This window comes from Ornithodoros turicata, chromosome 6, assembly GCF_037126465.1.
Source record: "Ornithodoros turicata isolate Travis chromosome 6, ASM3712646v1, whole genome shotgun sequence".
NCBI lineage: Eukaryota > Metazoa > Arthropoda > Arachnida > Ixodida > Argasidae > Ornithodoros > Ornithodoros turicata.
Window position 1 is genome coordinate 3,225,746 of NC_088206.1, and position 13,106 is coordinate 3,238,851.

The 13,106-nt window shown below is 45.2% G+C and overlaps 1 protein-coding gene across 1 annotated transcript in view; it reads right to left on the reverse strand.

The window, feature by feature from the left end:
• Positions 1-1,439: 1,439 nt before the first annotated feature.
• The window catches only part of LOC135398828 (uncharacterized), a 119,974-nt gene continuing 108,307 nt past the window's right edge, over positions 1,440-13,106 (reverse strand). Inside the window, exon 4 of the mRNA XM_064630332.1 lies at positions 1,440-5,048. The gene's annotated coding sequence lies outside the window, so the exon portion shown is untranslated. The remainder of the gene's footprint in view (positions 5,049-13,106) is intronic.

The window sequence follows — 13,106 nt, forward strand, 5'->3', positions numbered from 1 at the left end:
CTTGTATTGAACTATATGGGTTCCATTTGACTTTGAGAAACTATTTGTCGACATTTAAATTATTCTAAGTTTGCAAATTTATTGAAAAGCAATACGATTACACTGTTTATGCCCTATACGGTTATCTGTAAAAAATATTGCACTGCTCTCAAAAGATAAAGCCTTACTTATCTGTTAAAAACGTGACTATTGTCAGGCGTAAGAACGCTGCTGGGACTAACTCTTCATTCTGCCTAATTTGGAAAGGTGTGCCGTCAAGAATCTGTGCACTGTGCCGTTTGTGGATTCGTTCGAGTTCTTCAGACAAATTTCAGCATCAGTTTAGTAAAAACTGTTCGCGGTGTTATTATAAGATACGAGTTGTTTCCCCATGTGCAGGAAACCAAACCGGATTGGTTGAATAACGAAAGTGACACCCCTGTCACACGGGCAGTCTTCAGTGATCATTGAAACCAATGTCCATTGAAAATGCGTGTAGAGACACCAACCGTGTGACGTGTTAACTTCCCAAAGAGTATTGGATTCAATGTTCCCCGACAGGTTGACACGTTACACGCAAGGTGGCGCTACACGCATTTTGAATGACGATTGGTTTCAATGATCATTGAAGACTGCCCGTGTGACAGGGCTATTAATTTATCTCATACGTTCGCCAGTTGGTCGTGGTGCTTATTGGTAGTATGGCTCTTCAGTCCGGTAAGAACAAAAAAAGTACATCTCACCTTGCATCATAGGTGACGCCACATTCCAGCCTCAACGTCTGCATTCTTTTATTAATTTCATTCACTACCCTAGTGGTTGTTTTGGGGTTAGCCAAACAAAACTAAAGTTATTATTATCATTATTATTATTATTATTATTATTATTATTATTATTATTATTATTATTATTATTATTGTCTGTAAGCATAACCCCCGTTTTTTTTTTTTTTTTTTTATAGATATATTCGATTCCCCCTTTTTTCTTTTTCCTTGCTGCCGGCGGCAGTCCCGCGGCTGAGGTCTTCAACGTGTCAGAGTTATAGGTGTTGAGCGTACGGTTCCTCAACCCTGCATCATCCTCCCTCATCGCAGGCCCCCTCGTCAGTTCGTCATTCTCATTGCGGAATTCGCGTCCCAGGTTGTAAGAACTGTTTGTGTGTGTGTGTGTGTGTGTGTGTCTTCTCTGTTTCTCCCCGTGACCCATCCCGGAGTTCTCAAGTGTCCCGTGGCGACCCTCTGTGGTCGTCACGAAGCTGTCTGGCTGGCGTGATGATGGTGTGGCAAACTTTTTTATGGTTGCTTAATTTGGTTCGGCTAGTGGCGCCACCTATGAAGCTGCAACATCCATAAGAGCGCAGACACGTCTAAAGCTTCACGTACTACACATTGTGTCTGCAAATGCTTTGTTTGCGCTGAAGACGAAATGCAGGGCCGTAACGCACGATGTTTATCTGCTCGTTTTTTTGTGTGGAAAATTTAACGCGTTTATTCTTTCTAAAACACGAACTGCCAGACGCCAAATTTTACTGTTGGAAAAATACTTTTTCTGTTGGAAACATTGTTTTCTCTTTTCTTTTCTTTTTTTTATTTGTGTGTTCATTCCGTCCTTTTTCTTTTTCTTTTTTTGCACGCTCGGTTTAGATTTGATGTGCACACAAGAAGATGCCTTCCCTAATTCGCTCCGTGGGCGCCATTGCACCTGCTCGCGGGAGGCGAGGAGAAGGTTGCCAGACCACGATGGGTGGAGCTGATCTTTTACCGCAGAGGTGGGTCATTTGGGCGTTACGTCACGTAATAGCCGACGATGGCATAACAGAGACCGGCGAAGCGGACAAGCCCTTCTTCGCGCGCTTGGCTTTCTTCTTCTTTCGTTTATTTTTACTTGTATCATTATTTTTATCGTAGCGGATGATATTTCTTTCGTTCACTCGACTATAGATTGGACCTTGCTATAGGCAAGTCCTTCTTATTTCCTTTTTCTTTTTTGAATTCGTGGCACCCAGTGTTCCTGCCGGAACGTTTGCTGGGACTCAGTTTTCATACAGGTGGTCGTGCGCGTGTTTTTCTGTTTACGAAAGCTACGTAGCAGACGGTGTTTCTGCCACGAACTTGGCTGCGGATTGGATTGTCATAGTGGCCAGATAGCGTATTCCCTGGTAGAAAATTGACTACGGATTGGATTCAGAAAACGGAATTTTCTCTTTCGTTTCGTTTTCCATTGTGACATCGCACTCTTTCTTTATGGTGTACCCATTTTCGGTTGTTTGTTCGCTCTTTATTGATTACATCCTGTCGGACAAAAGTGTGGTTGATTGAATTGAAGTTTCAGACGTTTCATAATCTACGGGACACTCGACAGGAATACTGTACGTGCCGCTGCGGCTGTACCATTGTTCCTTTTTGTCGAGCTCTTTCGGTCGATATTATACACAGTCTCTCCACACTTATCTCTTCTTTTTCTGTCACTTCGTTCCCGCATACAAAGTTTTATAAACGCGGGAGAAGGTGTAATGAAAACATATGCTGACAGCATCCGGTTATTCAAACGAAATTTTTTAAAACAAATATTTTATTAAACTCAATGCCAATCATCTCCCTCTGATACATTCCGATTTCTTATTCGGATAATCCAAAACTTTTTTTTTTTTTCCAGTAGAGCGCTCCAACTTTCCTTACTTTGAACGTGATACCGAACTCTCACTTTTTTTTTTCTCAGTGTACTCTAGTTTTTGCTTGTTCTATGTGTACTTTGATAAGGGAAAAAGATAAATCTGGTTTATCTCCTTTGAATTATTTATTATACTGTAATGTTTCCTTCTCAAAGTGGCTTTTCATGGAGATGCGAATGCAATCTAATATTTTACGGTAAACAAGAAGGTTTTGAAGGACTAGAACTAGCCTCTCTAGTTCCCCTTCAACAAACTGGGCTCAGTACTCCTTCTCCTGCTTCTTCTTCTTCTTAGTGCACTTCCTTTTGCCGACTCTCTTGATAATATCTTCGTTTTTTTCTCTCTCTCTCTCTCTCTGTTTTTGCATATGTAACCCTAACGCTGTGCACGTGATAAGCGCACATCCTTCCTAATGACCGTGTCCTAATGACGCTTGATGCAGAGAGTAATGTAGAGAATTACGTACTGTGTCCAATCAGCTCTCATGGCCAACTGCATTTCGTCTTCAGCCGCATTTTTGTTATATATAGGCATGTAAAAAAAAATACGATTGCGAACAAGTTAAAAAAAAAATGCATGCGTAAGTTTGTGTTTCATACCCAATGAAAGTGAACCCGAACCAAAACCAAGTGCGCTCGTTAATGGTCTCGATGTCGATGTCGATGCCGTTGCTTTTTCAAGGACTGGAACGAAGGCTTTCCTGGGACATGCATTTTTTTTTTTTTTTTTTTCACTCTCAAGTAACATTTTTACGTAGTAACTGTTTGATTGGATACATCTAAGCTTACAAAAGAATTCAGCGCCTGCGCTGTCGGATGTTCAAGCGGCGTCCGTCTGCATCGGTGTGTCACGTGGTCGAAGTCTGTCGTCTGCCTTCTCTCGAAATGGGTCGTTTTCTGCTTTGTTTGGTCGCGGGCTGGCGCTAAATACAGAAATGGTGGTTTTGTAGTCTTGTCAAGAACGAACGCGGAAGTATGTGTTGGCCTAAGTTAAAAAAGGTATCACAGCGTGTGTTGTTGCAAGAAGTATTTCTTATGAAGTGAAATGCTGCAGCATTATATCACTACCAATGTTTCGAGTGTATTTTATTTGAAGTGTTCCCAGAATTCGTTTATATTATGAAGAGATGAAAAAAAGTCTTTCTGAAAAATTATTTAACACAGCACTGTGCTGTGTTAATTACTGAGTTCGTGTTTTGAGCCTCCGTGTATTACGCTCTCAAGATGCAATATCATGTCCTTCTAAACAATAAACTATTGGCAATAAAAGTGAATTTGGCGACCACAAGTAGCCATATTCGGTAAGTTTTCAGTTATGCCGCGTATAAATTGCAAACAGATAATAATAGCATTAATAGCAAACAGACAGTACAGTACCTTTCTCGTAATATGTCTCGCGAAAAAAAAAATTCATAACTTACTTTGATGTCTTACGCGGTTATTTTTACATTTTACTTTGAATTTTACGTGAGTCTCTTTCTTCCTTATATAATATATAACGGCTATACGGCTTATAGAAAAGAAACAGGAAAAAGAAATGCAGTATTGTGAAGCGTGAACGGTTGCTTACAGGACGTATATTGTGACGTATTTTTCCTCGCCGGAGCGGGAAACACGAATTATGCTAGCAATGGTCCCCTTAAAGTAGCCTACCATGTAACACAAACCCACTGTCATTACACGTTTAGTTTAACTTGTACAGATCAGAGCACCTAAGAGAGCAAACGTTTGTATAATTAATTAAATTAAGTAATATAATTAAGTAATTTGAATTAAAGGAATGCGAGTTCCATTTAGTTGTGCTGTTCACGCTGATACCATTTATGCACCCGAAAGACGGGCGATTCATTAGCTCAAAAGGACATCACGTGGTACAAATGTACAACTCGAAAAGATAAACGAGATCAGTATGTACCGACGAATAAACTGATAATCAGTGTCACGCTGTGATAAGTGTATACCCTGATATCCAAACTTCCGCTCTAGTAGAACCATTTGTTTAAACTCCTGACTATTATTTGTCGACTTGTTGTTTGAAGCATTTCATTGCTGTGGTGGTTACGTGTGGGAGTGACAGCATCGTAAGGCATATTCTGTCGACGTCACATTTGACGTCAGAGCATCACGTGACCGTACGTTATGTGGGGGGGGAACGGACGAGGCTTAACATCTGACAGACCGCTCAACCTGGAACTGGGCTTCGCATTCATTAGTGGTTGCGTGCCGATCACGTGACCTAGTGGTGGTGAGCAATCGTCGCTTTTCTTGTTCGTCTTCGCAGAAGACAGGGGTGTTACCGCAACGGTGATTGGCGGGAACCTTCCCCGCCTGCGTCATGCTGCGATGGCGATGGGGCTGGCTGGCTTGGGTTCTGTCTGGTGGTGGCCAGATGAGATGACCTGTAATGACAAGGGAACGTAATATAGCTCTTTCCCCTTTACAACGACATAAAAAAAAAGCTTATAGTCGAATGATTGGCTTACGTTCTAAATGGACACAGCGCGATTAGTTCAATAGAATTCGCAGCTAGCTATTTGTAATTGAAATTGAATGTAATTTCTCGAGGCGATATTTATCACGATTGCAAACCCCACTCCGACGTCGTCAAAGGTGTGCCTAATAAGGTATGCCCACAATTTTCCGGATAGATGTGTGCAGAATTTTCCACGAAGTCGTCCCAGGACACCATACTAACCCCTTCCTCTCCTACTCCATCCTGTTACGCTCCCTGTATCTATCCACGTGTCCACCCCGGCCACAGCTAGAGTTGCTTCGCGGTGCTAACAGGGGGGGGGGTTACCGTCCGTCCCAGACAGAAATAAATACTAACCGACACCACCAGCATATTCCTCTGTCAACTCACGGCCGCGGGTGACAAATCGGCCCCATTCAGTTTATCACTGCAGCCTACCGGGCTATTATGAGTGGCTCCCTAACAGCATGGAACCCCTTATCTTGTCGTGCAGAAAAGAAAAAAAAATAGCGATAAAAAGTGTCTGAAAATGGAGCTGCCTGTAATCACGCTCCAAGGTACACACACACACACACTAGGCAATAAAATCCGACGCAATAACTGAGATGAACGGCCGGCAAAACTGGGCGTTTCTACGCAACCAGTGCTTGGCTGCTCCGCCCTTGTGAGTCTCCAATGGGTTCTTTCTTTCTTATGAATGAAACTTTTCCTTCGGTCCTCCTTTTCCTCTGATAAGGAATTGTAGTAAATTATAAGCACCGTACGAATTATTATTTACTTTAGCGGCCGTCGGTAGGTTACTTTTAAACGCTGACAAAGCTGTAGTACCAGGTAGCTCACGAAAATACAGTCTCTATTATTGGGTTTTTATCGCTTCCTTGGGTTCTACAAACCAGATCTTACGCTTTTATCTCTATCACTGGACTTTCACTTTGATGCACTTCGATGCCAGTACACCCACTGAGAGTATTTTACCGGTATTATATCACGTTTGATCTATCTTTTTTATTCGGTGATCAACCAGTCACACCTCACCATCCGTGTCTTCAAGTTCTCCATATGGATTTTAAATTGTTTTTAGAGAAACACGCCAAGCACCCTGCACTAGAGCCCTGCACCATCCGCGGATGGAAGCGGATATCCGCGGATATCCGCAAGATACTTGCGGATTCGGATGAAAATTTAGCACTTTCTGCGGTGTGCGGATCGGATGCGGATGGCGTGAGGTCGGATGCGGATCGGATGCGGATACGAAGGCAGCGGATCGGTAGCGGATCGGATGCGGATATACCGCGTGCTGTCATTTTTCCACCAGCAATTTATTTGTATTGCGCGCCGACAGCCGACAGCGAGCGCATGCTCGGGTTCACCTTTGTCCATGCACGGCGCCAAGACGGGAGAGGAGGCATTCTGGCGTCTCGAACCGCGCGAGCACCGACGAGGTAGCGTTCCACGCGTTCCAGAAGTCTCTCCATATCGCGTTTGTTGAAAGGTTTACCTTTGCTTGTCGTCATGACTGAGTCCTTCCGTGATAGCATGGAGGCATCCGAAATTATACCAACATGCTTCCGGCGGTCTTTACGCGTCTTTCGAAACGTGCGGATTTTGCGGATCGGATGCGGATGGTGCGTTTTGCTCAGCGGATCGGATGGGGATGTAAACTGTTGTGTATGGTGCGGCTGCGGATCGGATGCGGATAATGTGTGCGCGGATGCGGGTCGGATGCGGATGCCAAAAATCTCATCCGCGCAGGGCTCTACCCTGCACTGTGCGCACAGTGCCCTGTTGTGTTCGTCCTCTTTGTTGTCCCTTGCACTGGACCATTATTTATCGCTTTTATCATGGACTACCAAACGGCCCGGTTTTTATAACCTTTTAACTTATTGTCCGCTCTTCATAACAGTTAATCCATCATCATATTACTAATCATTAAATTCACGCCAAGCACATAATCGTCATTTGATATGGCGCTCCTTGGCGTTAGCTGCCCTTGCGCCATTAATCCATCAGACAGTCTAGAGTTACAGCCTCAGCTTGCTGACGAAAATAGTAACTAGGTACAGTTCAGCTACCGACTTAGACTAACGAGTTAGTTTGAAAGTTAAGTTTGTTAGTTAGAAAGTAACCTGTAACCGTAGCTATCCAGGAGATGTGGGATCGTGTGCTGCAGCTGGCTAACCTTTTCAGTGATTTCCTACTTTCTTCGTTAACTGTAGCTAGTTACGAACTTTTGGTGAAGGTAGCTGTAAAATGTAAAAGTTATTCATTTGGTGCCATGTTTTTCGTCGTATCACTTCCCAAACGTGGCGCTTTAAAGCGTTCTACCGAGGCAGATTCAGAAGCTCCTGTTGAAGGACTTGTTAGGGGGGGGGGGGACGTTCTTGGACTGGACCGGTGGAAGGCTTTACTGACGGTAAGTTGGAAAGAAGACTGCCGTTTAAGTGTAACAACAATCTTGATCTAATTGCGGTTGGACAGTAGAAAATGTTGGGCTTTTTTTTAGAGTTACGTTTACTCAGCTTTGATTTCTTACAGGGTAACTGTAACGTATTAAGTTGTTATTGTTTACCAGTTCTTACTGTCTACTTTTACAATTGTTCGCCTCCAAGAATAGTCCCATTAACCGCCTCACCGTCATCCCCAATGATGGCGTCACTTGGTTTTATATGCGCGAGTGTGCCTCCCCACCATTTTGTAGTTGACAACGTCTTGCCCCGATAAATTGTGACGGACAAGCGCCCACCGGAGCCACGCCCTTGGCGGGATGTTATACCATTACTCTGCCTGCAGCGATTGGCCGGCACGGCTGCGAAGATATGAAAAAAAAAAAAAAAAAAGAAAGAAAGAGAAAAGGTCATCGCGTAGGATCGACAGGGAAATGAGGGTATTCGCAGGGTGGTGCCCCCGTACTATGTGGCCTTATGGTATGTGGTGAATGCACTGGGGCACCGCCCTTTGGTTTGTGGCGGAAATTACCGTCAGTTATACTGCGTTTTGTGTGCCCAGTGATGCGTGAAGTAACGATGAGATTGGTGTCTGTCCGGGATTAAATCGGGTATTAACGGTCACAATTCGCGCGCATGTTGCGTGATTTAATGGCGAAGGAAGTACTAACTAACAAAAGGTACTCGCTGTGAAGCGAAAGTATTAACGAGGTTGTCCCACTTTCGCATTCGTGGTTGATCACATCGTGCACGCATTGTGCTGCTCGCCAAAGTATCGCGGAGACAAAAAAAAAATCAATCAATAATAAAAAAAAATCTATGTGCCTTAGTTGGCGAGATGCAACCGCCTGAACGAGCTTCGGCGCAGAAATATCGGCGCACGCAACTAGAACTGCCTCGAATGTTCATGGTGGGATCTTTGAGTTCCCTTCACTGCGTGGCTCTGCTGTCCTGCAGGCAAAGCACGCTTTACAGTGGCGCTAGCGTCGCTGATTCTTCTACGAACAGAACAGATTTCTAACGCAACTTCGACGCAGACTACGCCTCACTCGCGGCTCGCTGTGCGTTTTGCGTCGATACTCTGTGCGGACGGCCATTACGAAATGGCCCATAAAAAGTCCCCCACATTTTACTTTGCTGTTTGGCATTTGCAGCAATTTGATGGATTTTCGCAAATATTCTAGCGCAGCAGGGGCTGCGTCTTCTACCTTTTTAGTTTTTTGTGTTTCTTCTTTTTTTTTTTTCGAAGCTTTGCCTGGAAACCGTTGTAACCCCCCAGAGTCATCCTTATACGGCGGGCAATTATTTTTAACGTTGGCCCGGCCGCCGCTGTTATCTTTGCAGTCCGGAACCTCTATCCCTTTCTTTCCCTCATAGGCAGTATCGTAAAAAGGCTCCCAGGGTCATCATTCTACTGATGTGCGTCAGGTGATATTTGCTCCTTTCTTCATTTCCTATCCGTTGATGCCTTCGGGACGCCGAGTGACCTTTGCAGGACTCCTCCCCCCGGGTTCGTCAGGATGTAGCCCGTGTGGATCTTAGAGTAGCACCATATTCAAAGTTATTCGAGAGCATATTCTTGTAGTGCCCAAGCGTTGGGATACGTTGCGACATCAGTGTATGTGGGAATCACATCGTTACAAAGGACTTTTGTTTTGCCAGTTGACTTCGAGAGGAGGTTTCACTCTTGTTCGATGCGAAGTTTGTCCTATAGTTAGTGTCCCGCGTTTACGGCATTGGCCGAAAAATGCCGAAAAACACCCGCCGAATATTTAAAAAAAAATTCGGCATGTCGGTACCCGATTCCACCGAGGCATCACAGTTTCGTTTCTCCCTCACCTCGTTTCTACACTCTTAAAAATGAACTTCACCGCATAGCACGCTCCCAGCCAACCATCGTCTCGAGGCGTACACCTTTTCTGTGACAATTATGAACAGCATAAGTGTCACAGAAAAGGCGTACGCCTCCCGTTTTCAACAAATCACGGCAGATAACGATATCATTCGAGATGATGGTTGGCTAGGAGCGTGCTATGCGGTGAAGTTCATTTTTAAGAGTGTACACTCTTAAAAATGAACTTCACCACATAGCATGCTCCTAGCCACCCATAATCTCGAATGATATCGTTATCTGCCCTGATTTGTTGAAAACGAGAGGCGTACGCCTTTTTTGTGACACTTATGCTGTTCATAATTGTCACAAAAAAGGCGTACGCCTGCCGTTTTCAACAAATCAGGGCAGATAACGATATCATTCGAGATTATGGTTTGCTAGGAGCGTGCTATGCGGTGAAATTCATTTTTAAGAGTGTAGGTGGAATATGGTGAATACCGTCCTGCGGAGCTGCCAGCTTCCAGTTCTGGGGAAAACCTTCCTGTGTAACACTTTCATCAGTGGGTCAGGATGGTTCATGTGCACGTGGAACCCTCCAACAAAGGAAAGAAAATTCTTTGCGTTCTCAATGTCCTCCTATCAAGCTACTCTCCCCCCATGGTCCTTCTTCCTAGTGATTATGGCTGACGATTTTCGGCAATTTATCTTTTGGCGCCAACGTTTTAAAACGCCGAAAATGTCCGAATTTGACAAAACAGTCCTCGCCACGAATAAACGCCGAAAACACGGAACCCTAGCCCATAATTTACTAGCCAACGAATGTGAGCTCAATACAAACAAATAGAACAAATGTGCTATTACGAAAGAATATACCGTACAATTTAAACGGTAGTAGTGCAATTGACAACTAACATGACAACTATCTCGAAACGAAGGTGGATATTCAGAAACAGTCTACGCGCGTGCGTATTCGTCAATTCGTCAGCAATCCAGCAAAGAAATAGATAGGCTGAAATGCATCCGACCGATCTAGCGAGCGACACTAATCACATCACCCGACATGACGGGGTCTCCCAATTCCCTGAAAGCAATAACACGCGCTGTATATAGCCCATTTTTGCTGCAAGGCCGGTCGGTTGATTCTATTTACCTCCTAGGGCGCCACGTCCGTCACGAGAGGGCGCCACAAAATAATACAACAGGAAGAGAGGCCACTAGAGGAAGGATGGGGAAGCACAAGTGAGCTTCACTGAATGAATGGCAGAAGATCTTGGGGCGCTTGAATTATGAATGTGGGCACCGTCCTAATGGAACAGTCTCCCTAGATTCTCAAATGGAATTAGGCTGCGAGTGGCTTCGCTTGGCTCGGCTATTGATTGCTGTTGGATAAGGTAGGACAGTGGCTAGTGTGTCAGCGTTTCCTGCTCGGAGGGCGAGATGGGATTGTCGTCGAGATTAAGGCAGAGACAAAGAGAGCCCGGATTAGGTACTTCGCTGATTGGGTAAAAGATGTTGTCTGCGGACTGAGTTGGTTGGGGGGAATCAGGGAGGGGATTTGTACTTGCCATGATAGCAGTTTGTCGGGTCCAGTGGCGAGCTCTTCCATTAGCACCACCACAACCACCACGAGTACACCGGAATTATTTCTTCCACGGAAAACGGGGCTTGCCACATGAACTGTTATATATATTTCTCTCTCTCTCTTTTTTTTTCTTTTTTTCTCCTGTGTAAAGGGAACTCTGTGGATTTTTTTAGTGCGTGTTAGCACCGCGCGAAGCGATTGTGGCTGTGAGCGCTGTACGGGCGTGGATAAGTGAAAGTATTCCACCTTTTTAAATCCACCAACGGTTTCACTAACGTACACCTCCTACAAGCAACAAACGAAGTAGCTTTTTTTCTGTGCAAGTTCTCACCACCTGGTAGCGGAGTGCAGAAAACGACCTCTCTTCATCACACGTGCAGCCAAAGAGCTCCCGCTATTTTTCTCATTTTATACTTCACTGGCTTTGCACTGGGCCTTCAGTGAGTGAGTTATCTCACCCTGACGGGAGGAATCACGTGTTACGTGACCTTCTGACGCCATCCACTCAAACGTTGCCTGCCTGCGTACTGTTGATGAGGCCCAACAAGGCCGAAACAGCTGTCCAGTACTGGCATGGCGACGTTTGAGTTACAAACATATCTCTTCATCACAGGTTTTTTTCTGCATTCTCGCGCGTTGTGATTGCTTCATTTTCGCGAATGGACCGATGAGATAAAGCAATTGGGCAAACCTATAATGTGGGCAAAACAGAGGCAAAACCTCAGGAAGGGTGGGCATCGCAAACCAGCTGCCGCGCGCGTCCTCATGGAAACTGCTCTGCAACGCGTCGATCAACGCCAGATTCTCGAACGAAAATTCTCGGGCCATGGTCGGACCCCTCACATCAGATGCAAGGCCTACGAGCTGTTGCTGAGTTTCCTCTCCAGCACCGGACTAATGGACGAACTTTAAAAAGGTCACCTTTCCATCATCATCGCCTTCTCATCCCTTCCGCAAGAGCAATGGGGCAGTGTACCGGCATAGCGACGGTGAATATCCCACCACATCATCATCATCCCATTTGTTTGTTTGTTTGTGTGTGTGTGTGTGTGCGCACACACACATCATCATCAGTATCATCAGCATCAGCAACATCATCATCAGCAGCAGCAGTATCATCTAGGCGATGATACTGCTCTCTCGTGACCCGTGAATTCCGCGAGATGGAGCTAACCTTGGACAGTATACTGCCGGAGCTGGGACTCGATCCTACCACCTTTACCCATCCCACCATCGTAGCTTTTCGCATGACCCTGGAGGCGCCAAGCACTTGCCTCTGGGGGCAAACTAGTCGACAAAACAACAACAACAACTTTATTGCGAGATGATGAATGAGGAGTTTCATCGCCAGGGGGCGATACTCTACCCCATTGCTGACGGTGATGTGGGGAATGAAATAACGAACCCCCTTCACAATAACGATCCAAGTCCTATAAGGTGTCCAAAAAGGTCAAAAGAGCTTTGAGGGCGGAGCGTTGGTGGGCTGGATGTGGCCAGGGACAAAAAAAAATTTGAGAGAGAGGGAAAGAAAGAGAGAGGGGGGTGAGAGTCTAGCTGATTAAGAGACCCCGAGAGTGCGACTGGTCGACAATGTTTATGAATTTAAATTGTAAATTTAAGAAGAAACGAACAAAAACTAAACGAGCATGCCGCTTAAACCGTGCACGGCTTCCGCCTGTTCCGCGCACTCGCAAAATGAATGGGTGAAAACATCGTAATTGAGTTTTTTTTCAACGCTGTGAGATCTATATTTGACGCCATAACGCTATGTTATGCGGGAAATCTTTCAATACGGCTGTCTTCGCCCAAACATTTCGGGAGAAATTCCTACACGTTCGAGTACAACTATCGTCATCGTCCAATCCAAACAAGCTGATTGCAAACAGGCGTCGTTTCCGTGCCAGCTATAACCGCCATCTGGCGGAATTCTCGAGTGACGAGGGAGCTGTCATCGCTCGAAGCGACGCGCACGGCAGCTGGTCGCGATACCCGCTCTTCCCGATGTGTTCCTTCTGTTTCGTCCTCGCTGGGTTTGCGCGATCGCTTTATTTCATTGGTTGATTCGCGAAAACGAACCAATCGCTACGCGAGAGAAAGCAGAAATGGTCCGGATGCAGAGAGGTC